The sequence below is a fragment of the Caretta caretta genome, chromosome 3, assembly GCF_965140235.1.
Source record: "Caretta caretta isolate rCarCar2 chromosome 3, rCarCar1.hap1, whole genome shotgun sequence".
Lineage (NCBI taxonomy): Eukaryota > Metazoa > Chordata > Testudines > Cheloniidae > Caretta > Caretta caretta.
Window position 1 is genome coordinate 62,229,905 of NC_134208.1, and position 26,800 is coordinate 62,256,704.

Below are 26,800 nucleotides of genomic sequence, written 5' to 3' on the forward strand. Positions count from 1 at the left end.
AACTCATCTAGTACATTTCCATAAACCCAATGTGTCAACTACTTACAGAGAAGAGATTACCAGCACACCACTCTTGAGTGAGTCTACCACTCACTTTCCTCAAATACCCCTTCTCCTGGCAGCTAAGCAAGTCTTTACGAGTCTTTCAGGACATTTAATGTCCTACTCTGATCTTCTCAGTATTAGTCTTCCATTAGCGTCTGAGTTGTTCTCTTGTTCCTTGACACTTTCTTCTTTGCACATTGATGATAAAGGATCAGACGGGAAATGCCAGAATCCACTTGAACTGTCAATGGATTGGAATTTTCTGGGATTACTCATAGATCCCTCTGACTGATTTTTCTGCATTTGGGATCTGCAGCATTTTGCAAAATGATTATTTTCCCCATATTTATGACAGCATTTCTCAAAGGCAACACATTGTTTGGGGCCATGTTGAGATCCACATCTTCCACATGACCGCCTGTACCCAGTCATCCCCCTCGCAGTTATTTTTATAGCGAGTAGCTCCATAGGCATGCGCAACACATTTCATTAGGGTGTGCACCCAGGGAATTTTATTTATTTTTTAAAGGCGAACATTTATTGAATACTCAATCATAAAGGACTTTATTTTTATTCATCAAATAAACTAAAGAAACTAAAACTTAACTAAACTTAATGTTTTTTAAATTAACAACTAAACTTTACTTAAAAAATACAAACTTAAAAAATGAGACACAAAATACCAAATTTTTGCTGTAGTGACAACCAGGCATATACAAAGATAAAGATAATGAAAATTGACTGTATCTTTAACCAGATAATAAGCTAACCCAAATTGACCAAAACTGATAAAGGTTTCTTCATCTTCCTGTCCTAGAGAATGAGACGTCACTCACCAGGTGTTATGGACTTAAATTCCTCAATCACATCATTGTAATTAACTGACAAAGCCAATTCTTGTTCAATGTACAAAATCATGAGTGAGTCGAGGAGCTGTTGGGACATTGTACTTCTTAGTTTGGTTTTTACATGTGCTAGTTTTGAAAAGGTTCTTTCACATGAACAGCTTGTAACAGATAAGACTGCAAAGCATTGAATAGATTTGTAAAAGGCCTGGAACATGGAAGACCGATCCAATTCCTTTAGCCAATCAAGCCACTCTCTGGTGGTGTTCGTAGTGCTACCTTTAGGAACAGATCCGTCATAACCCCAAAGCAATCCGACTTCAGCTTCCAACTCATCCAAGGACACTTTAAATTTGTTGGCAATGATTCTCATATCGTCCCTGCCAATGTCTAAGGTCAGCAGTTTTCCCATTGCAGTCACAATTTTACAAGTCTCCTGTTCAAATTGCTGGTCAATGCCAGTAATCATTGAATCTAGGAGTGGATAAAATGATGTTATTCTCTCCTGCTCCTCTTTTGTATCAAAGTGATGCTGGGATTCAAACGCGTCATCAGTATGAGTGGACATTTTTCTCTTCTTAACTGGAGGAATCGATATATCATTCTCTACACACATTTTCACACTGTCATTGAAAATAGATTGAAAATATTCTGGGCCACTTCTTGTCGCAGCTAAAGAGTTACACAAGCTTTTCACCCCTGTCATTGCAGTAAGTGAGCTGAGATCTGGAGCTTGAAGAGTCTTACTCACTTTTACCACCATCTGGAGAATGGGGTGCATCATGTGAAGGGTAAAGATGAAGTTGAATGAATTTAGTTCATGGATAAGACCCTTGGCTTTTATTTTAGCGTCAGCAAGGTGAGTTGTTTTGATAATCTCTTATAAAGCTTGTATAATGATGGAGTAGTTTTGTTTTACAGCAGCCATTCTTCCGCTCTGCATGCCCATCTTGTGTTTCAAAGTCTTCAACTGGGATTCTACTTCTTGTGAAAACTTCTCCATTACTGCATGTCGCACAGGACTCCCCTCCATGAAGGCATAAAGAGTCTGAATAACAAGAAAAAAAATCAAAGACAGTTCTATTTTGTTTACTTGCAGTGCATGCATCTTCTAAGACAAGGTTCAAACAATGCGCATAGCAGTGTACATAGAATATTTCACTGTTTCTTTCTTTACATTTCATGTGAACTCCCACAGTACATCCAGACATAGTAGATGCGCCATCAAAACAGACAGACATCACTGATGACCAGTCAATATTAAGAATGCCAAGGACGTCATTTAACTGGTCAAAAATAGACTGAGCATCAACTGTTAATAGTCTCGGAACAGACACAAAATGTTCAACTGGACTATGTTTTTCATTGTCAAAATACCGCACCACAATGTACATCTGTTCATGGTATCCACAGTCAGTAGTGTCGTCGGCAATTATTGAGACCATTTTTCCATTTAGTACAGACACAATCTTTTGTTGCACAAGCTTGTGCAAGGCTACATTTAAATCATTTTGGATGCGATTACTCAGATAGGTAGCATTTCAAGGAGATTGTTGCACATGTTTTGCCATTACGGGATCATATTTTTGGAGCATATTGACATGATTTAGAAATAAACCTCTCTCAAAACTGTCAGCTTTTTCATTGTGACTCCTGAATGGTCTACCACCTTTCGCCAAACACAGAACAATGTCCATCAGTCGCACCATTACACTTCAGTTATGGCACCGTTGTTCTTCTTATTTAGACAGATAAGCCTGCTTGCCCTCATCCAACAATACATCAATAGGTTTCCCTTCATTAAAACTTGACCATGAAGAACAGCTCAACACATGAGATTTTGGCAGTTGGTGGTTTTTAAAACATTTGTTAGCCCTATGGCAGTTTCTGAATCCCTTATCAATAAATGCTGGATCGGTGTGACCCTTGTTTGCTGCACCATTAGAGGAGACAAAACAGCAGTAAAAGCAAAATGCTGCATCCTTTGATGGGCTACATTCTAACCACCTATACTTTTCATACCAATTGGACTGAAAACTTCTTTGTTTATTCCCTATTTTACTTCTAGGAAACATACTCAATCCACGCTGATAAGGACCTCTAGATAATCGAGACTGGCGTTCTAATCTATTTTTTGGAATATCACGGACTCAGTCATCAGATGCAACGTTTGATGGCTTTGAATAGGAACTACACTGACCTGAACTAAGAGACAAAGTCTGTTTCTGTTGGTCATTACTCAGTTTATTGCACGCACTGGAACTGGTGGCGGCATTATCTTCATGTACGTTCTTAATTGAGGAGTCCGAGGTATTTGCACTACTATCAGCACATTCATTATAATTCAGTTTGTCTGCTCCTTTTCTTATATTAACAATGAACCGAACCATATTTTAAAATTAAAAGGGGGTATCATATGATTGAATTAAAACAAAGCCACAGGCTTGTTATGCTACTTCAGTAGAGTACACGCAACAAAGATTACAAACACTGTAGACACTGTGCTGGGAATGCCTGACGCGGCCGCTTATGTAGGTCAAAGAATTTTCTAGAATAGTAGTCGGAGGGGGAGGGGAGAACCAATGGTAATGCGGCGCCACAGTAGTGGGGACGCATGCTGCGAGTGAATGTGGGCTTTCTGTACATTTCTGACAACATCTATACTATGCAATTCGGCGCTTATTGCATAATACAACATAATACCATCAGAAATGCTTAGTTTTGCAGTTATATCTTCTAGACTGAGCACTGAGTCCCATTGGATAGATAGAAAGATTAACCTAAATAATCTATACAGAAACCTGTGGAACCCCATAAGATTGGGTCCCTAATCCATGAACTATTAGAACTCATTTACAAAACTTTTCTTAAACATTACATTAATATATTGTCTCACATTATAGAATTAGAATTTATAATCCCTATTCCATGATGAGATATAATGTATTTAATTAAAACTATCTTTAGATATGTTTTTTCCTCAAAAATCAATTTAAATAAATCCAATATTTTTCATTTTTTTTAAAGTCATTGATTTTTATCCACCCTAACAGCTGGGCATGGTGGGGACGGGGGGCAGGATTGGTCCCCAGCTGGAGTGAGGCAAGGGCCAGGGGCAAGAGCACAGCGGGGCATGTGGGGGATTGGTCACCAGCTGGAGTGAGGCAGGCACCGGGGCAAGAGGAGCACAGTGGGGCATGGGGGGAGGATTAGTCCCTGCTAACTGGAGCAAGGCAGGGGCTGGGGCCAAAAGCACAGCGGGGTGGGAGCTAGCGTTGGTCCCTGGAGCAAGGGAGGGGCTGGGGGTAAACTGCAAGTGCAGCAGGGCTGCGGAGGGAGTAAACAGGATCCCCCCACACACACTCCTGCCAACATAGAGTGGGTACCTGCCTTCTCCCTGGTTCTAGCCCATTCTCTTTGTCTCTCTCCGCACCGAGCTGAGGGTCGGGGTGCACTGAGTACAGAGCTGGGGATGCAGGGTCTGGGAGGGAGTTAGGGTGCAGGAGCAGGCTGGGGACTGGGGTGCAGGGGCTGGCCAGGAGCTAGAATAAGGGAGGGCACTCAGGAAATTGGGGTGTGGAGCGCTTACCTGGGGCAGCTCCCATTTGGTGCGAGGGGTGCAGGTGGATATGTGGGCGGGAGGGCACAGGAGCTCCCTGTTTGGTGCTCAGGGTTGGGGTGGGGATGTGGGGGGGGGCTGCAGGAGTCAGGGCAGAAGGCTGGGGTATGTGAGGGGGGTGTAGGAGTGAGGGCAGGGTGTGCGAGGAGGGTGCAGGGGTCATGGCTGAGGAGGTGGGCTGGGGTCATGGGGGTGCTCCCAGCCCCCTGCCCTGAGCTGTTCACAGCAGGGGGCTGGAGGGGGTATACCCCAATTCCACCCCCTTTCCCAAGGCACTGCCTCCACCTCTTCTCCATTTCCTCCTCTCTCTCCCCAGCCCACAGCTGATCGGAGGCAGGGAGAGAGAGTGAGAGGAGGAGGGGTGAGTACCGCAGCACGCTGGGGGAAGAGGCGGGAGCTTGGCTGCCAACTGCTGCGGAGAAGCAGGACAGAGTTCAGGGCGTGCAGCACCACCAAGCTTCTGCCCCCGCAGGGGAGAGCAGGAGTGGAGAAGAGAGGCCGGGCTGGGGCCTCCCCTATCCCGGACTCCCCCACTCCCCCATCTCCAGCAGTCCAGCCGCCCTTTTTTTTGGGGGGGGGGCTTGGGCACACCCGGCATACCCCATGCACACGCCAATGGGTGGCTCCACTCTTTGATTTGACCTATTCTGGCTGTATTCTTTCGTACTTTGTACATAGATAACCCCTTCTGGTGAATTCAGCTCTTTGGCTTGTGCTTTCACAGTTTCTGCTGCCCTGCATATTTGGAGATCTTTTTCTAAAGTTAAGTCTCCTTCATGGAGCAGTCTCTCTCTTAACACATTGTCTTTAATGCCACAAATGATTCTATCTCTGACCAGAGATCCTGTCAACTCACCAAAGTCACAGGTTGTACTAAGTTTCCTTAATTCTGTAACATATTGCTCTATGCAATATGCTCATATTGCTCTACTGCATGTAAAAAATTTGTCTCTCTCGAAGGTTTCATTCCTTTTTGACGTTCAATGTTGCTCAGATTCAGTCAGTATTTTACTTAATTTCATGTTTTCACCTTCTTCAAACTTAAAGTTGTTATAGATATCCAATGTTTCCTCCCCGATAACATGCTAAAAGATTGATGATTTCACTTCCTCATTTTTCTCCTCTGCCCCTGTGGCTACTAAATACAATTCAAATCTCTGTCTATTTTTTTCCCAGTTCTCTTCAACATTGCCTGGATGTAGGTTGCAACACATCCTTTTTTTGTCTCCCCCCGCCCCCCCCACCCTTCTTAAGCTAGTCAAACTTCTATTCTGCTCACCAAATACAAGCACAAGTATCTGTGCCTGGTACTCCATGTGCTTCTCTGGTGCCTCTCTTTGACTCTGCTTTCAGTTGCAAACACAGGTGTTATCTTCAAAATGACTGTAGTTTTCTTCTCATTCAGCACTTCTGACAGCATGTAGCCATCTTGGGGTCATTAAATAATAAACCAGTGAATGAGAAAGGAATAAAACTTTAATAAAACAAACTGGATAGCTTCTGAGGTGAACTGCTGCACACAGCCGTGTGGTGTTCCCAACCTCTGCCTCCAGGTCCTACCTCCAAATTCCCTCACTTAGAACACTGTCCCTTATGAGGGAGCGTCTCTAAATAACAATCTTTCATAAACATCTCTCTACAGGGAGTGTGGTAGGGAAACAGCATGATTGGTAAGTCCCTACCAAGAATACAGAGGGCACCATAAACCCACTGCTTTGCAGTCTGCGTTGTCCTACTCAAGTCATATTTCTTCCCCATCAAACTAATTTGAGTTGTTTTGGTGCTGGAGAAAAAAAATCAAGGAGACAATTGTGGGACCTTGGCTATTAAGCTGGCACTAAGTCAGGAAGTGCAGCCCACAGATGTTATTGCAGCAATCTCAGGAGGGGGATGGGGCTTCCAGAGCAGGGAGTTAAGCACAGAAGCAGTGTCTTTTGATGATGCTGATTGGCATGTTCCAACTGTTGCTCGTGTTGATCTACCCCTGGTCTTGCCCTGTGCACATGCTCTAGTGACGACAGAGCCTCTTCCAGATAGGGTCATGCTGGTGGGACAGAGGAAGCTAGCAGTTTCCCTGAAAAGGAAAAGAATCTGTGGAGAACTCAGAGCATCTGCCTCTGGGTATGAAGGCAGAACAATGGGGAGACACTTGACTGCAGTGCTATAGGCATGCCAAGGCAAGCTGCATTGAAAAAGGGAAAAAAAAGATATAAGAATCTCTTACTCAACCTCAGACTTGGAAAAGATGTAAAAGCCCTGTAGTTCCAATGCTGATGAAGAAGCGGATCCCCATGAGAGGACAATGCTCCTCAAAACTGATAAAAATCATTTTCTTGCCTGTAAGAAAACAAAACTCTGACATTTCGGAGTTAGAAACATCTTGAATATTGTTGCTGAAGTGTGAATTGAGGACTGTAAAGAAAGAAATTCTAGATGTAATAAATATTGCTTATCCCTAAGTGCTTCTGTTACGCATTTGGTGCTAAGACTCAAGTTGAATGATTCTCAGAAAACTGAAGCTCACTAGCAAGTACTGCAAGAGTAAATAGAAAAAGGGCTAAAGAGTTAACCATTTATATAACTGTCTTTTCACAACTTGAGCTCTTATATTCAAGCAGGGGCAAAGGGAAGAAGAATTGTGCTGTTTTCACTTATGAAGAAACTATTAGGGGTGATAATATGTATAATATTTAGTACTAATATAATACATCATAAAAACTCAGTGGTGCATGGATGTGAAGTGAGATTTTTTCTTAAATGTGCACTAAATTTTTGGACTATGCACATAGAACGTTAACACACATCTGAAAGCTGTCTAGAACTATTTTCAGTGGTGTGCTGTACTCCCTACAGCTATTAATCTGCCTCTCCTGCTGCAGCATTAAGCACTCTGCCAAATTCTGCACTTCCTGTCAATAGATTGTGTTAATTCAGCTCATCTCAAAGCTAAGGAGAAGGAGGGTGAAAGAGATGCTACCGCTTGGCTCACGGAATTAGTAATAGGTTATGGAGCTTTCCATACCTAGGTAACTGATTCAAATGCAGCTTGGATTAGAAGTGACTGATGGCTGATTGATGGACTACGTGAAATGAAAAGGAGTACTTGTGGCACCTTAGAGACTAACTAATTTATCTGAACATAAGCTTTTGTGAGCTACAGCTCACTTCATCAGATGCTGTAGCTCACGAAAGCTTATGCTCAAATAAATTTGTTAGTCTCTAAGGTGCCACAAGTACTCCTTTTCTTTTTGCGGATACAGACTAACACGGCTGCTACTCTGAAATATGTGAAATGGGTTTGTCATCTGTCTATTTTCTATTGGGCAGGTGCCCAATATATTAAAAATGCAACACCATCATACATAGAGGTGGGACAAAACTGGCCCTAAAATTCTGAATGACCCCAATTTTAAGGGGATTGAATTTTGACGATTAAATCCAAACGGATCCCATGGCTAGCTTGAGGTTGAGGATTATTAATCACATCTGGTGTACAGAATAAATGATGCTAGCAACATGAATAGTGAAAACAATCCCTCACACCTGCAGACTAAACAGAGTGGAAATAGTAGATTCAGCCTCTCCTCCCAAGTCCCACTGGGGCACAGTGGGAAAAAGGATTCCATGGCCTCCTCCGCCCATGTGAATGGGGTGAATGGATGTGAAAGAAACCTTCGGGTAGAATTAGTGGGGGAAGCAAAAGTGGATGGGAATCTGGGAGGCAGTGACCATGAGTTGGTTGAGTTCAGGATCCTGACGCAGGAAAGAAAGGTAAGCAGCAGGATACGGACCCTGGACTTCAGAAAAGCAGACTTCGACTCCCTCAGGGAACGGATGGCCAGGATCCCCTGGGGGACTAACTTGAAGGGGAAAGGAGTCCAGGAGAGCTGGCTGTATTTCAAGGAATCCCTGTTGAGGTTACAGGGACAAACCATCTCGATGAGTCGAAAGAATAGTAAATATGGCAGGCGACCAGCTTGGCTTAATGGTGAAATCCTAGCGGATCTTAAACATAAAAAAGAAGCTTACAAGAAGTGTAAGGTTGGACATATGACCAGGGAAGAGTATAAAAATATTGCTCGGGCATGTAGGAATGATATCAGGAGGGCCAAATCGCACCTGGAGCTGCAGCTAGCCAGAGATGTCAAGAGTAACAAGAAGGGTTTCTTCAGGTATGTTGGCAACAAGAAGAAAGCCAAGGAAAGTGTGGGCCCCTTACTGAATGAGGGAGGCAACCTAGTGACAGAGGATGTGGAAAAAGCTAATGTACTCAATGCTTTTTTTGCCTCTGTTTTCACTAACAAGGTCAGCTCCCAGACTGCTGCGCTGGGCATCACAAAATGGGGAAGAGATGGCCAGCCCTCTGTGGAGATAGAGGTAGTTAGGGACTATTTAGAAAAGTTGGACGTGCACAAGTCCATGGGGCCGGACGAGTTGCATCCGAGAGTGCTGAAGGAATTGGCGGCTGTGATTGCAGAGCCATTGGCCACTATCTTTGAAAACTCGTGGCGAACCGGGGAAGTCCCGGATGACTGGAAAAAGGCTAATGTAGTGCCAATCTTTAAAAAAGGGAAGAAGGAGGATCCTGGGAACTACAGGCCAGTCAGCCTCACCTCAGTCCCTGGAAAAATCATGGAGCAGGTCCTCAAAGAATCAATCCTGAAGCACTTGCATGAGAGGAAAGTGATCAGGAACAGCCAGCATGGATTCACCAAGGGAAGGTCATGCCTGACTAATCTAATCGCCTTTTATGATGAGATTACTGGTTCTGTGGATGAAGGGAAAGCAGTGGATGTATTGTTTCTTGACTTTAGCAAAGCTTTTGACACGGTCTCCCACAGTATTCTTGTCAGCAAGTTAAGGAAGTATGGGCTGGATGAATGCACTATAAGGTGGGTAGAAAGCTGGCTAGATTGTTGGGCTCAACGGGTAGTGATCAATGGCTCCATGTCTAGTTGGCAGCCGGTATAAAGTGGAGTGCCCCAAGGGTCGGTCCTGGGGCCGGTTTTGTTCAATATCTTCATAAATGATCTGGAGGATGGTGTGGATTGCACTCTCAGCAAATTTGCGGATGATACTAAACTGGGAGGAGTGGTAGATACGCTGGAGGGGAGGGATAGGATACAGAAGGACCTAGACAAATTGGAGGATTGGGCCAAAAGAAATCTGATGACGTTCAATAAGGATAAGTGCAGGGTCCTGCACTTAGGACGGAAGAACCCAATGCACAGCTACAGACTAGGGACCGAATGGCTAGGCAGCAGTTCTGCGGAAAAGGACCTAGGGGTGACAGTGGACGAGAAGCTGGATATGAGTCAGCAGTGTGCCCTTGTTGCCAAGAAGGCCAATGGCATTTTGGGATGTATAAGTAGGGGCATAGCGAGCAGATCGAGGGACGTGATCGTTCCCCTCTATTCGACATTGGTGAGGCCTCATCTGGAGTACTGTGTCCAGTTTTGGGCCCCACACTACAAGAAGGATGTGGATAAATTGGAGAGAGTCCAGCGAAGGGCAACAAAAATGATTAGGGGTCTGGAACACATGAGTTATGAGGAGAGGCTGAGGGAGCTGGGATTGTTTAGCCTGCAGAAGAGAAGAATGAGGGGGGATTTGATAGCTGCTTTCAACTACCTGAAAGGGGGTTCCAAAGAGACTGTTCTCAATGGTAGCAGATGACAGAACGAGGAGTAATGGTCTCAAGTTGCAGTGGGGGAGGTTTAGATTGGATATTAGGAAAAACTTTTTCACTAAGAGGGTGGTGAAACATTGGAATGCGTTACCTAGGGAGGTGGTAGAATCTCCTTCCTTAGAGGTTTTTAAGGTCAGGCTTGACAAAGCTCTGGCTGGGATGATTTAACTGGGAATTGGTCCTGCTTTGAGCAGGGGGTTGGACTAGATGACCTTCTGGGGTCCCTTCCAACCCTGATATTCTATGATTCTATGGTTCATGAACCTCTCCTGCTGGAAGAGACTATTCCTGGTTTTGCCCTTGGGAGGTGTGAAGAAAATGCCACTTAGAACCTACTCCCACACTTCAATAATTAAGAGGTATATTCATTTAGGCCCAAAACCCAAAATAAAACCAGAACACAACTAACCCTGTTGCAAACAAAGCAAGCTGTTCGGTCCATCTCTAACCAAAATTTGCAATCTTGGTAGAAAAGCTAATGATTTCATAGAATCATAGAATATCAGGGTTGGAAGGGACCCCAGAAGGTCATCTAGTCCAACCCCCTGCTCAAAGCAGGACCAATTCCCAGTTAAATCATCCCAGCCAGGGCTTTGTCAAGCCTGACCTTAAAAACCTCTAAGGAAGGAGATTCTACCACCTCCCTAGGTAACGCATTCCAGTGTTTCACCACCCTCATAGTGAAAAAGTTTTTCCTAATATCCAATCTAAACCTCCCCCACTGCAACTTGAGACCATTACTCCTCGTTCTGTCATCTGCTACCATTGAGAACAGTCTAGAGCCATCCTCTTTGGAACCCCCTTTCAGGTAGTTGAAAGCAGCTATCAAATCCCCCCTCATTCTTCTCTTCTGCAGACTAAACAATCCCAGCTCCCTCAGCCTCTCCTCATAAGTCATGTGTTCTAGACCCCTAATCATTTTTGTTGCCCTTCGCTGGACTCTCTCCAATTTATCCACATCCTTCTTGTAGTGTGGGGCCCAAAACTGGACACAGTACTCCAGATGAGGCCTCACCGATGTCGAATAGAGGGGAACGATCACGTCCCTTGATCTGCTCGCTATGCCCCTACTTATACATCCCAAAATGCCATTGGCCTTCTTGGCAACAAGGGCACACTGCTGACTCATATCCAGCTTCTCATCCACTGTCACCCCTAGGTCCTTTTCCGCAGAACTGCTGCCTAGCCATTCGGCCCCTAGTCTGTAGCGGTGCATTGGATTCTTCCGTCCTAAGTGCAGGATCCTATTTAATAGGATTAGAGGATTTGACTCAACTACCTTCTCACCCCTACATATGATCCCTTCATAACAGTGTAATTTTATCCTGTACAGCTTTAATGTCGACTGCATACAGGCCGGTACCGGCAGCCACTTCTTCTGGTACGCTGTACTGGCCCACTTTCACCCCTGCTGGCAGCACTGACCCCGTAGGGGCCATTCTGCTGTCTGAGGATTGCCAGAGTTCGGCATGGTCCAATGCTCCCAGCACATCCCCAGGAGGAATACGCAAACAGGCTGGTAAATTAACATTAAGACGCTATCAAGACGACATTCCAGGCAACTTCTGGCACAGTGTGCTTTTTGTTGTTTCTTTTTGTATTGTACAGCGTACTAGAAATCTTTCAAGTTAGCATTTTGTTCAGCTCCCCACGTGATGGAGTTCTGTACTTCATCAGAAACAATAATTATTACAGATCCAGCTCTGGGAACTCCCACAAATTTAGAGGAAAAAATACCCTTTAATAAAAGATCTGATGTGAACCTTCTTTTTCAAACCTCTCCTCAAGGCCCACTTCTGCTGTGACATCTATCAGCTATCATCCAAATAACAATTGCTAGGTTTAGCTGCAGTCAGGGACAGCTTATATTACTTGTTTACTTAAAATGTTTTCTAACAATTAAGAACCACTATGCTGGGCACCCGGCTAACTTATGTCACCTAGTGATTATTGTTGTCTTCAGGTTTCAGAGTAGCAGCTGTATTAGTCTGTATCCGTAAAAAAGAAAAGGAGTACTTGTGGCACCTTAAAGACTAACAAATTTATTAGCGCATAAGCTTTCGTGAGCTACAGCTCACTTCATGGTATGCATCCAATGAAGTGAGCTGTAGCTCACGAAAGCTTATGCTCTAATAAATTTGTTAGTCTCTAAGGTGCCACAAGTACTCCTTTTCTTTTTTGTTGTCTTCATGCTCCCTCACCAGTCTTTCCTTTGTTCATGACACTCACTTGGTGCATTTTTTCCAAAGCAGAATGTAAGTTCTTTGGGACAGATACCACATTTTACTCTGTGCTTGTACCTCACCAATATAATGCCGCCCTCGTCTTGTGACCTAGCCGTTAGCAGTTCAAACAATAAATAATATCAAATGACCCTTGAAAGAAATCACAGTGAGTTTTGTACAGCAACTATGCTCTGCATGCAAATGATTCAAGCTTTGACTACACTGACTTTTAAAACACTTTAAAGAAAGAAACACGTAAAGAAGGCCAACATTCTTGTAGTAGAAAGAGAGCCTGAGACTTAAGGCTTTGTATCAGAAACCCGGCCTGAGGCCTGAACTAAAGTAGTGGTCACGCTTTGCTAATATAAAACAAAGTTAGCAAAAAGTCAGACTGCGAGCAGAAGGCAGGCCCTGCTATAAAACACGTTGGCTTGCAAGCTTCCAGAACCTGGCAAAAACAGGGCTAAGATTGCAAACACACACACACATATTCCTAACTCAAACACAACCCTGAGACCAAGTATGCTACAAACACACTCTCCGAGGTTGATACAGAAATATACTGACCCTTTTAGAGATAAGGCAGGATGACAAGGTGATGGATAGAGATGTCTTTATTGAACCAGCATGTACAAGGTAATGAGTGGTAACTATCACATCAGAGGGTGGTCACTAGACACATCAGGAGGCAGTAACTAACTGTGTGAGAGAAGCAATACGTAACTTGTTTGTATTGGCGTATAATATAATACAAGAGGGAGTGCCCTTGGCCAGCCTAGGGGACAATGGAAAGGCCTGACACTGACTGAGCTTTGTCCATTGTCATGGGCATACAATTCTTGGTACCCGCATAGAGTCTGCCAGGTGCTTTCACCATGCTTCATCAGCAACAAATGTGATTGAATGCCTTTGCGACTTAATTGGATCTTATGGTTATTGGCAGTTCGATTGAAGTCTGCTGGGTCAGCTAACTGCGCAGAGCTGGGACGGCACACAGAGACCACACACACACATGCAGCCAAACATCTAACTATAACTCTCTTAATTTAAATCTTTATATCCGTTTGGGTGAACATTTGTTTTACAAAGAGTATGAAACAATGCTCTTCAAAATACATAATTACATTACATTAGAAATAAAATGATATTTAATAGGATCAAATGAGCGGACCACAAAGAATCACTGAAGATTAGGAGAGACCTCAGGAGGTCATCTAGTCCAACCCTCTGCTCAAAGTAGGACCAACCCCAACTAAATCATCCCAGCCAGGGCTTTGTCAAGCCAGGCCTTAAAAACCCCTAAGGATGGAGATTGCACCACCTCCCTAGGTAACCCATTCCAGTGCTTCACCAACCTCCTAGTGAAATAGTTTTTCTTAATATTCAACCTAGACCTCCCCCACTGCAACTTGAAACCATTGCTCCTTGTTCTGTCATCTGCTACCACTGAGAACAGTCTAGATCCATCCTCTTTAGAATCCACCTTCAGGTAGTTGAAGGCTGCTATCAAATCCCCTCCCCCCACTCTTCTCTTCTGCAGACTAAATAACCCAGTTCCCTCAGCCTCTCCTCATAAGTCATGTGCCCCAGCCCCCTAATCATTTTTGTTGCCCTCCGCTGGACTCTCTCCATTTGTCCACATCCTTCCTGTAGCAGGGGCCCCAAAATTGGATGGAATACTCCAGATGTGGCCTCACCAGTGCCGAATAGAGGGGAATAATCACTTCCCTCCATCTGCTGGCAGTGGCTCCTACTAATGCAGCCCAATATGCCATTAGTCTTGTTGGCAACAAGGGCACACTGTTGACTCATATCCAGCTTCTCGTCCACTGTAATCCCCAGGTCCTGTTGTACAGAACTGCCGCTTAGCCAGTCGGTCCCCAGCCTGTAGCAGTGCATGGGATTCTTCCGTCATAAGCACAATACTCTGCACTTGTCCTTGTTGAACTTCATCAGATTTCTTTTGGCCCAATCCTCCAATTTGTCCAGGTCACTCTGGACCCTATCTCTACTGTACAGCATATCTATCTCTCCCCCCCAGCTTAGTGTCATCCGCAAACTTGCTGAGGGTGCAATCCATCCCATTATCCAGATCATTAATGAAGATGTTGAACAAAACTGGTCCCAGAACTGACCCCTGGGGCACTCCGCTTCATTCCAGCTTCCAACTAGACATCAAGCTGTTGATCACTACCCCTTGAGCCTGATGATCTAGCCAGCTTTCTATCCACCTTACAGTCCATTCATCCAATCCATACTTCTTTAACTTACTGGCAAGAATACTGTGGGAGACCATATCAAAAGCTTTGCTAAAGTCAAGGTATATCACGTCCACCGCTTTCACCATATCCACAGAGCCAGTTATCTCATCATAGAAGGCAATCAGGTTGGTCAGGCATGACTTGCCCTTGGTGAATCCATGTTGACTGTTCCTGATCACTTTCCTCTCCTCCAAGTGCTTCAAAATGGATTCCTCAGGACCTGCTCCATGATTTTTTCAGGGACTGAGGTGAGGCTGACAGGCCTGTAGCTCCCTAGATCCTCCTACTTCCATTTTTTAAAGATGGGCACTACATTAGCCTTTTTCCAGTCATCCGGGACCTCCCCCGATCGCCATGAGTTTTCAAAGATAATGACCAATGGCTCTGCAATCACATCTACCAACTCCTTTAGCACTCTCAGATGCAGCGCATCCGGCCCCATGGACTTATACATGTCCAGCTTTTCTAAATAGTCCTTAACCTGTTCTTTCACCACTGAGGGCTGCTCACCTCCTCCCCATACTGTTCTGCCAAGTGCAGCAGTCTGGGAGCTAACCTTGTCTGTGAAGACCAAGGCAAAAAAAGCATTGAGTACTTCAGCTTTTTCCACATCTGTCACTAGGTTGCCTCCCCATTCAGTAAGGGTCCCACACTTTCCCTGACCACCTTCTTGTTGCTAACATACCTGTAGAAACGCTTCTTGTTACCCTTCACATCCCTTGCTACCTGCAACTCCAATTGTGCTTTGGCCTTCCTGATTACACCCCTGCATGCTCGAGCGATAGTTTTATACTCCTCCCCAGTCATCTGTCCAAGTTTCCATTTCTTGTAAGCTTCCTTTTTGTGTTTAAGCTCATCAAAGATTTCTCTGTTAAGCCAAGTTGGTCACCTGACATATTTGCTATTCTTTCTGCTCATTGGGATGGTTTGTTCCTGTGTCCTTGATAAGGCTTCTTTAAAATACAGCCAGTTCTCCTGGACTCCTTTCCCCTCATATTAGCCTCCCAGGGGATCCTGCCCATCAGTTCCCTGAGGGAGTCAAAGTCTAATTTTCTAAAGTACAGGGTCTGTATTCTGCTGCTTTCCTTTCTTCCTTTTGTCAGGATCCTGAACTTGACCATCTCCTGGTCACTGCTACCCAGGTTCCCATCCACTTTTGCTTCCCCTACTAATTCTTCCCGCTTTGTGAGCAGCAGGTCAAGACGAGCTCTGCCCCTAGTTGGTTCCTCCAGCACTTGCACCAGGATGTTGTCTCCAACACTCTCCAAAAACTTCCTGGACTGTCTGTGCACTACTATATCGCTCTCCCAGCAGATGTCAGGGTGATTGTCTCACGGTGATTGTCCCCCATGAGAACCAGGGCCTGTGATCTGGAAACTTCTGTTAGTTGTCTGAAGAAAGCCCCATCTACCTCATCCTCCTGATCTGGTGGTCTATAGCAGACGCCAACCACGACATCACCCTTGTTGCTCTCGCCTCTAAACTTCACCCAAAGACTCTCAACAGGCTTTTCTCCAGTTTTGTACTGGAGCTCTGAGCAATCATACAGCTCACTTACATACAGTGCAACTCTCCACCTTTCCTCCCCTGCCTGTCCTTCCTGAACAGTTTATACCCATCCATGACAGTGCTCCAGTCATGTGAGCTACCCCACCAAGTCTCTATTATTCCAATCACATCATAGTTCTTTGACTGTGCCAGGACTTCAATTCTTCCTGCTTGTTTCCCAGACTTCTTGTATTCGTGTACAGGCACCTAAGATAACTAGCCAATTGCCCTGCTTTCTCAGTATTAATCAGGAGGCCGCCCCTGTTGCACCCTCCTCCTTGTGTTTCCTCCCAGTATCGCACTTCCCCACTTACCTCAGGACTTAGGTCTCCAGCCCCCAGCAAACTTAGTGTAAAGCGCTCCTCCCTAGGTTAGCAAGTCTGCCTGTGAAGATGCTCTTCCCTCTCTTCGTTAGGTGGATCCCATCTCTTTCTAGCAATCCTTCTTCCTGGAACAACATCCCATGGTCTGTCAAAAGAAATCTCTTTTTAAGGAAAATGTTCAGACCTGTAAAACTCTGAATAGTTTTTCTCTTCCTTGAAAGTTACATTTTAAGATAAAAGCAAATGTGATATTATTCTCAGTGAATTTTAGAATGTGAAGAGTCACTGCTAATTATACCGCCTCTGTAGATATTGTAAAAGTACTTAAGGGTCTAAAAGAACTACACCAGTTAAGTGGTAGATAAAACACTAAAGCTGAAATGAAAATGCTTGTGGACTGTAAGCTCTTTAGGGTAAGGATTGTTAGCAATCAGTAACATAAGATGAGAGAAGCACTCCCTCTTATTCAGCATAGGGGTGCCAAAGAGGCCCAGAGTAGAATATAAGGTCTCTAAAAGCCTGGTTCTGGCCCGGGATAATTCCACCAGCACAGTAAATGAAGACGACCATGGATGGTGGGTATCAAAGACTGGGGGAGGCTTAGCCTCTCGAAAGAGCCCAACGTGGCCCTGCCCATGCTCCACCTCCTGGCCCTGTCCTGTTTCCCCATGGCCAAGGCTAGTGGGGGCTGGCCTGCGGCCAGGGACTCCGGGTAGCTGGAGCTGACACTCGCATAGCCCACCTGACACTCCAGGGCTGGGGGCGCTGTGGGTCACGCCGCCCGCCCACCCTGCGTTCCAGGGCTGGAGGCAGTCAGGCAGCCCGGGGGGGGGGGGGGGGGGCTGATGTCCATGGGGGCAGGGCCTCAGGCAGAAGGGCTGGGCCAGGGGCTAGCCTTCCCAAGCCTGTGGTTTACCTGCTGGCCATGAGGAAGACATCTGCAAGCTGTCTTCTAAAGACCCCCCTCATAAGCCCCGGCATAAGGAGCATACTGGAAGTGGGCCTGGAGTGGGAGGGGTGTGCTGGGTGGTGAAGTCACAGCATGTAGTACTACTGAGATTCTGGACAATGGTGGTACACAGAGGCAGCTCGAGTGGAGACAGTTTGCTATAACTCAGGCTGCCCAGCAACGCTGTCTAAATTATTCTTGGGGATGCTCCAGCCCCTGGAAAAGTCCAGAAAGAGGAGGTTGCAAAGGTGGTTTAAAGCCACCTTCATCTCAATCCTCCCTCTGGGCTGTGAGCTCTATACCCATAATATCTAAGTACTAATCTAATCTATCCAGTCCATCAGATTCCAACATTTTCCATAACCTACCTGAATGTTTTACGCTACCATCTGAGAGGACCACAAAGTCCACTTAAAGCATTCTGGAGAAGAGTAAGGCATTGGTATAATAATGGATCCAAGTAAAATAAACAGAAATACTGGGTGATGTGTTCAAAGCTTGTATCAGGAATCCATGAACATGGTAGTCTGAATGACACCATTTTTTTTAGTACTGAATGAGTAAAATTCAAGAAAAGGAAAAGAAAATAATGTTCAATGAACCTGGAAAAGTGCTAGGCTTTGACGCAATGTAGGTGAAGGCTTGAAGAAAGATGTAGTTTCCTGAACAGTAGTAGCCGTATCCCACCCTTCATATTTATTGGCTCAAAGCCGAGGTCATTTCCATATTCCTTATATGGCGTTTCTTTGTGTTGAATTGTACCTATTTGGTATTAAAATAACCTCTGTTAAAATTTCAGACAACTGTTTTATGGATTCTTGATCCAAAGGTTGAACGCATTACAACCTTTTGTATCCACACTGGAAGCTCTGTAATACTTTCATATTCAGTTGTAAACATTATTTAATAAAAGAACCATATCAAAACTGAGAGAAAACTATCCAGGACATATAGAAGGCAAAATATTTAGAAAGTATTTGGGATAGTTTGTCTCAGATCCTGAGCTGTGGCCCAGCACAACCCAGGAAGTGCAGGTGCAAAAGTAGCTTTAAACCACATTTGTGTTTCCTCAAACATGGAGCTGACAAGCCCTTAGGCTGGTTCCCAGCACATATTAGAGTAGCCTTAATCTTATGGCTGCCAATGACCCCAAAAGTCATTCTGACAGCCAGGGATCGCCAAACTGTAGGAATACCTTGGTCACATCCCCTTTTCCTGACCACACCCAATGTACCATGAGCAGTTTAATGTAAAAGCTGGCTCCAAAGCATGTGGGAATCCCTCAAAGCACAGAGAATTCTCTGAAGCCTGACTATGAAATGGGTAGCAGCTTTTCACTGGCAGAGCAGTGTAATACTACCCCTCTGCAGGAGAGGTCAGGGATTTTGTGTTCTACTCGTAGTAAAGATGGATTGTGCAATATTTCATTGATCAAGCAACAGTCATGAATTTTAATAAGTCAATGTTATCAAGGTCAAAACAAGGGAACATCAAGGATACGAATAGGCAGCCAATTTGTAATGCTGATTTACACTGAATAGAATTGTAAGCTAAATCTTTGCTGTAAAAAGCAGGGAACCATATGAAAACATAAAAGTCCTGACTCTATGCATCCTAAACAAGCACAGATCCTTCCAAATACATCAGTCAATTGTTCTCAGAACCACTCCAGTCAGGATCATTTGTCACCTTCTGTAATTCACACTTACAAATCACACACATATACAGGAAAATCAGATCTTCACTAGAAACCTACAGCTATTATATAGATTACAAAGTTCTTACAGTGACTTATTATGGCCAAGAAGACACTTTCATTTTAAGCCTCTGTTTCAAGCCATTTATAACTTTCTGGGAAAAGATTATCTATAGGTCATGGTAGTAATAATTTTACAGTTTACCTGCCAACTCACACAGAAAGTAAGTCAAAGAAGTCTGAACAGCTGAGACAAGTCGATGTTGATTTATAAATAAATAAAATAAAAGTTACAGAAAACAGGTGCTGGGGATTTAAAATATGTTCTGGAGTGAAGTTTATAATAGCTGTATAGAGAAAGGTCAGAGCTTATCTGTCTTTATTCTGGTGTTCTATTCAGTTGCTGGATGACACCGTGCAGACAAATCTCCTACTTAAAGAGCAGATCTTCTTTTAAGAAGTCTCATACAACTAAGTAGAATCTAAACAGGCACTGATGTTTCAGGAGCATGACACCACCTTATTCCCTATTTCAGAAGGACATTCTCATTTGTGTACCATTAGAGTTTGTCTGACAAAGTATTTACTAACAAACGAAGCTAAACTGCAGAACTTTTGCACACTCAGTTCCAATTTCCACATGTCTAATGAACATTCTGTGTAACAAAAGAGCTTCACATATTTTAATATATTCATTAAATTATAATGTAAAACACATTAATAGATATTAAACAAGCTTTTCTATTGAGTTTTCTAGGCATGATATATCCCCAAAACATACAAGCTAGGCAATATTCAAAAACCGTGTGCCGAAAAATCACTAGAAACTATAAATAATCACTTACAGTGCTACATAATCTGTGCACTTAGGCCCTGATTCTGCTTGTACTAAATTAAATAGCTAAACTCCCATTGACTTCAATGGTGCAGGAGCAGGGCCTTTAACCTTTACTTACTGAGTAAGTGCTAGTTTTAATAACCTATGAGTACAGTGATAGAAGTTAGCAACTTCGTTGTCAGAGGATTACAGGTATTTTAGTACATATATATATTCTCTATGCCCTTACTTCAACATTCTTGGATCTGAGCATTATGTACTTGTTTACTGGTTTTATTTTTAACTAAAACTAAAAGGAACATCCCTATTTTAAAAACGGAATTGCCTTAGGGTCTGCCAGCTTACATCATCAGGAGGAGCAAGAGCAGTTTCATGGCCATTCTAAAGGAAAAACTCTTTGTAAAGGGGGAGCTCCAGTTTGATATGTTTTGAGCAACAGACTCCCACAAAAATGTTTCCTGCAATAAGTCATGAGCCTGGAGTGTTCTTGTCTGCACCTAAGAGGAGTCAGATACTAGGAATCTGATTTATTTTTCCTCATTTAAATAATAATGCATAGCTACCTACCAATTACACAAGTGTAATTTGAGGCTTACATACAATGATGAGTAAAAGACCTTGACATTTTCAGATGGAAGTTGCCATAGATGTGCTAGATGTTATTATTGTAGGTTTTTCTATGTACGTTTTGAAAAAGTGGTCAAAAGTGATGAGGTATATGAAAGATTGGTTGCATATTTGTGAATTTAAATTCACACATTTGTATTTTAAATATTTTAGAATATTGTATTAAGCCAAGACCAATAAAAATGGAGGGGAGTAGCATTGGCAATAGAAATGGTTTAACCAAAGAGACATTTCACAAAGAATTGATACCTTTCATGTTAGAATGGTTTAAGGGAATTAAAACATATATTGCATTGAAATGAAGTATGTATCATCTGAGAGGTGAACCAACAACATTTTAGAAGCTTTGAACATTGTGCTTGCTTTTAATTACTTCTACTGTAAATATTTTATATTTGTATAGATTTTCATGGGGAGGTTAACCACATTATTATGCTTTCACGAAGGTGTGTAGTTATTCTTTCCCTATAAATTACCATAATGCAGTGCAGGCTTACAGCAGGGGAAGGCTTCTCCACAACCTAGGGTTGCCAGGCATTCAGTTTTCGACTGGAATGCCCAGTCGAAAAGGGACCCCGGCGGCTCCAGTCAGCACCACTGACTGGACTGTTAAAAGTCCAGTAGGCAGCGCAGCGGGGCTAAGGCAGGCTCCCTGCCTGCCCTGGCTCTGCACAGCTCCTAGAAGTAGCTGGCATGTCCGGCTCCTAGGTGCAGGAGTGGCCACGAAGGCTCTGCACATTGCCCCTGCCCTGAGCACTGGCTCTGCAGCTCCCATTAGCCCAGAACCACAGCTAAAGAGAGCTGCAGGGATGGCGCCTGTGGGCATAGGCAGCACGCAGAGCCCCCTGACCCCTCTGTCTAGAAGCCGGACACTTTCGGGAGTCACCTGAGGTAAGCACCGCCCAGCCATAGCCAGCACCCCGCACCCCCTCCCGCACCTCCAACCCCCTGCCCCAGGTCAGAACCCCCTCCCACACCTTAACTCCCTCCTGGAGCCCACACCCCCTCCCACACCCCAACCCCCTGCCCCAGCCTGGAGCCCCCTCCTGCACACTGAACCGCTCTTTCTGGTCCCAGACTGGAGCCCACATCCCCAGCCATAGCTTTCACCCCCTCCTGCACCCCAACACCCTGCCCCAGTCCAGTGAAAGTGAATGAGAGTGGGGGAGAGCAAGCAACGGAGGGGGTGGGAGTGAGCGAAAGCAGGGCCTCAGAGAGGGGGGTGAGACAGGGACAGGGCCTCAGGGAAGTGGTGGGGCAGGGGCATTCCATTTTGTGCAATTAGAAAGTTGACAGCTCTACCACAACCATCACTCTTCATCCCAGGCTCCCTCTCTAAACTCTCCTTACTTCCTTTAGAGTAACAGCCGTGTTAGTCTGTATTCGCAAAAAGAAAAGGAGTACTTGTGGCACCTTAGAGACTAACCAATTTATTTGAGCATAAGCTTTCATGAGCTACAGCTCACTTCATCGGATCCACAGTATGCATCCGATGAAGTGAGCTGTAGCTCACGAAAGCTTATGCTCAAATAAATTGGTTAGTCTCTAAGGTGCCACAAGTACTCCTTTTCTCCTTACTTCCTGTTTTTTCCACTTATATCCTCCTAGTTATATCGTTAAACCTGTGATTACCACCGGGTGTTCATAATCTCCCCACAGAAAGTGTTTAATTGCTCACAGCTGAGCCTGCAGCCTTTCTCATGCTGTAGCAACATCAGTGCCCTGTCACAGATGTAGAACACAATTTTTAAAATTCCTATAAAACAACTCCTGTTTCACAACTTATGTTTAACAGCAATAATTAAACAGGTCTAGATTGTGCCATTTAGGGACAGCCCTGTGTCGGGTATGGAGATCTGGGTTTATCATTAGTTTCTGAACATAAAGTAAACGCACAAGAGCATCTTTATAATGTTACATACCCTGATTTTTTTCTGCATACTAGACTTTAAATTCTTTTAATCCTTTAAGGTTTTGAATTTCTATGAAAAAAGATGTCAGCCTTTTTTTTAGTGTTGCATTTAGCTTCCAAAATAAGGAATATTCATTTTGCTCATCAGCAGCTTGTGTAAGTATTCAAACTTTGATTTGTGCCAACAATGACTACTAAAGAGTGAAAGCTCTAACCTGTCCGTTGAAACACACATAAAATACCATCACTGTAGAACTGAAATTAGCAGAACAGCCCCAGTACTCACTCACAAAAAAGAAACAATCATCTTTTTCCTATCACTATTTTTCCCTTTTCCAAATTGCCAAGTAGTGAAATTGGGTATCAATTTCATGATGAAGTTCATAAACTATGCCTGTCTGCAATTCAGTATAAAACCTTCTTCCAAAATATGTCAGCAGTGCTTTCTCCTAATTACTTCTAAGTAGGTAATTTTTTTAAAGATATGTTGTGTCTAGCCTTATTAATAACCATGACAATCGTATGCAGTCTCTTGGAAAATATAATGTTGATGCTTTTGGTCCTTAGTTATGAGTATTTATTGAGAAGTTCTGGATCCAACCAGGCACATATTGACTTTTTCTTCAATAATAAAGTAGAATATATATTTTATGGCTCTCATTTTAGTATACTCCATATTCCATTCCAGGTGTTGGTTTTCACCTGTCACTTTAACCTGTGGTCAGCCTCGCTGTGTGCCTTACCTCACCTCAACAGTTGAAATCAATTAGGACACTCAAGGAGAACAGCCTAATCCTGCAATCCTTAGTCATACAAGTAGAACCACTGAAGGCAGTTGCACTTCTCATATAATTATGAACTATTTGCATGAGAATGGATCGTAGGATTTGGACCTAGATTGTAAACCTAGGGCCAGATCCTCAGCTGGTGTATGTCAGTGTAGCGCCAATGAAACTATGCCAATTTACAGCATCTGACTCCTATGGACTAGATTATATGTGGAGGGCCCCCAACCAGTGCCTGGAAGTTGAAGCTAGACACATTCAGACTGTAAATAAGGCATAAATGCTTGACAGTGAGGGTAATTAACCATTGAAACAATTTACCAAAGGTTGGAGTGGATTCTCCATCACTGACAATTTTTAAATCAAGATTGGATGCTCTAGGAATTAATTTTGGGGGAACTTTATTGTCTGTACTATACAGGAAGTCAGACTAGATGATCACAGTGGTCCCATCTGGCCTTGGAATCTATGAAACCCTGGAATTCACTCCTACATTTATCACACAGTGCCAAGTTCGTTAACCTTTGGGGCATAGTCAAAGGCTTAGCTGTTTACCCAACCTTTCTCTGATGTGGGGATGGGATTTTTAATTTGGGGTAGCGTATTCTTGTTTGTTAGCTAACAATGAAGTGATTTAAGTTCATTAAAAGATGGAAACCTAAAGGAGTAAATGGCTCTGCTAAACTACAAGGGAAGAAAGGGAGTAATCAAGCAGGATAAGGACACTGCAAAGTAGCGAACAAACTTCTCTGTATCAGCCTTCTCCACACAAGCAATGGTGCAATATCTACCCTACAACTATGCTTTGCAGGTAATAAAGAAGAGGTGCTATCAGAGTCTGATGTCAAAAGAGGAAGTATTGAAAGGAGTTGTAAATTGCAGTAAGTCTCCAGGATCAGATGATATTCATCTGAGTTCTAACATCAGGAGCCTAGTGGGTAGTCAAAACTTTTGAAGATTATTTGCTGATCCTGGGAATTACATATAAGCAAGCCTTCCATCAGTACCAGATAAATCAGTTGAAAGAATAATAATAAAATGTGGCCTTATGTTGCTTTTATCTGTAGATTGCAAAGCACTTTACAAAGGAGGGTAAGTATCCTTGTCCCACTTTTACAGATGAGGAAACAGACACACAAATAGGAGGGGCGCCAGACCCAAAAGGTCACACAGTAGCCAGTGGCAGAGCTAGGAATAGATCCCAAGTCTCCTGACTCCCATACCAGTATCTTATCCACTGTGTCACCTAGAGTAATAAAACACCTAAATTAGCATATGATAGGGACAACCAGACAGCTTCTGTAAAGGAAAATTGTGCTTCTGCAAACCCTGCTGAATTCTTGGGAAAGTGAACAGACTGGTAGATAAAGGAAATCAACATCAAGCAGATATATTTTCAGTGAGCTTCCGCAGGGATCAGTTCTTGGACCTACACTATTTAGCATTTTTATCAGTGACCTGGAAGAAAACATGAGTTCATCACTGATAAAGTTTGCAGATGACACAAAAATTGGGAGAATGGTAAATCATGAAACGGAGAGGTCACTGATTCAGAGCGCCTAATTGTGCCCATGAATTGTATAAAGTGCATTGTTAATTCCACTAGGCAGCAAGGTGCCTACAGGTTCTTCAATGTTCAGCCTAAATCCCCTTTGTAAATCTGGCCCTAAATTACCATCTCATTTCTACTGGTAAACTCTCCAGATTGGAGCGGAGAGGTTGGTGGGCAGCATGTGGAAGCTTATATTGATCCATGTTCTGTAGATAAATGGAAGACTTCATTCACCACTGTGGTCAATCAATCTGGCACCTTTTATGACCATAGCGTGTACTTAAAAAAAACAGAAAACGGGAACTAAATGCTCCATAATTTATGTGTAACTAAAGAATATTTTGCTGTAATTTCCATGTTTACTTTCTTGTGCATTATACCTACTGCTTGCATGGTCTCTTCAGAGTCATCATCTGTGCTTTGATCTCTAAAGAAATCACTGGGGGACCATTTATCTTAATCTCTCTTACACATTTTTCATATACAAAGTTCCCTGTGTGGTGATAGTTTCAGTATTGTTAAAAAAACAGCAGGAAAAAACCCTTAGAAATCAATTAAACTTGCAGTTGTCTCTGAATAAAATTTAAACTGGTGTCGTTCTTGCGGCATGCATGAAATCTAATAATGTTTTAACTGTGTCTATAAATTGTACTAGAGCAAGGTAGAACTCAAAGTCCTTTTTCCGCGTTCATAGGGGCCAATGTAAATCTTGGGATGGATTCTTTGGAAGCTGTTGGAAAAGCCTGGTAAGAAATCTGGAGGTGAGCCTCGTGGGAGATAAAAAACAGGTATTGAGGTATCCAGTTACAGATTAAATAACACATATCACATGTATGTATGAGAGACTATAACAGCCCATAATCTGAATTATTAGATTTTTTTTGGTTTTGCTATATTGTGAGTTTTTAATTGTATTTCAGGTAGTCTAATGTCCTTTGGATTTTTAAATAGTAATTTCCCTAACCATGCCAAAAATATAGATGATGCAGATTGTCAAATTGTGGATTATTTACTAACTACTCAACAATAGCTGCATCTCATACAAATGGTCAATTGAACAAATAATAAAAGTTTTAATTCAATAACTTACACTAGCTGCGTTATGGACACAATTTATCTGTCAGTATATTCCAGTTCACAACATTATTGTCCTTTTCACAGATCTGCTTACACTGCACAGCAAAAAGCCTGAGAGAAGTTTCCATAAATAATGCACAAAAATTGCAAAAACTATGCAAAGTGAACACCTCATTACACAAACCTCTCAAAACTGTCAGTTCACCCCAATCTCACTGCAACTCCCATGCGATCTATTAGTCTAACCTTTATCTACTCATCCTTCAGATCTCCCTCCACCCCATCCATCAGTATTCCACATCCACACAACATATATTAGCAAAAAGCTGGGCTCTTCTCAGCAGGAGCATCTCTGACTACTGCGTTGCTCCTCCCTCCTGCTTTCCTCTTTCTGCTGGCTCTGGCTGCCATGAACTCCCTGCCCAGGGCTCATCCATTCCCTAGCTCTGACTCTCTCACTGGAGGAGGGAGGGAGGAACTGATGGTGATGATTGGTTAAAGAGGACAGGAAGAGGAAGGAATTATGGCCATTGGCCCCACTAGCCAAAACCAAGGTTTCAAAAGACAGGCGTAAGAACTGGAGATGGTATGGCCAGTCAAGTCAGTGATTAGGCTCATTCATGCAACTTCCACTGTGCTGCTTTAGGAAATAAGCAGTATAGACCTTGATCCTGCAAGCATTTGGTTAACATGCTACATGGGCTGCAAGGTTTTTTCCCACCATAAATTGACCAGAGATATGTAAGGCTGAGCACTAGGCCTAGTATACCACACTGAGCAAAGAAAAATCAGAAGCCCACTGTGCACCA

General features: G+C 43.4%; 1 protein-coding gene across 2 annotated transcripts in view; it reads right to left on the reverse strand.

The window, feature by feature from the left end:
- Positions 1–613: 613 nt before the first annotated feature.
- LOC125634441 (uncharacterized) overlaps positions 614–26,800 on the reverse strand; it is a 56,291-nt gene continuing 30,104 nt past the window's right edge. The window contains exons 4-5 of one of the 2 annotated variants that reach the window (XR_012667599.1): positions 16,547–16,700; positions 614–1,938 (exon numbers count right to left, since the gene is read on the reverse strand). The gene's annotated coding sequence lies outside the window, so the exon portion shown is untranslated. The remainder of the gene's footprint in view (positions 1,939–16,546; positions 16,701–26,800) is intronic. The other variant, XR_012667600.1, reaches the window with a different exon arrangement.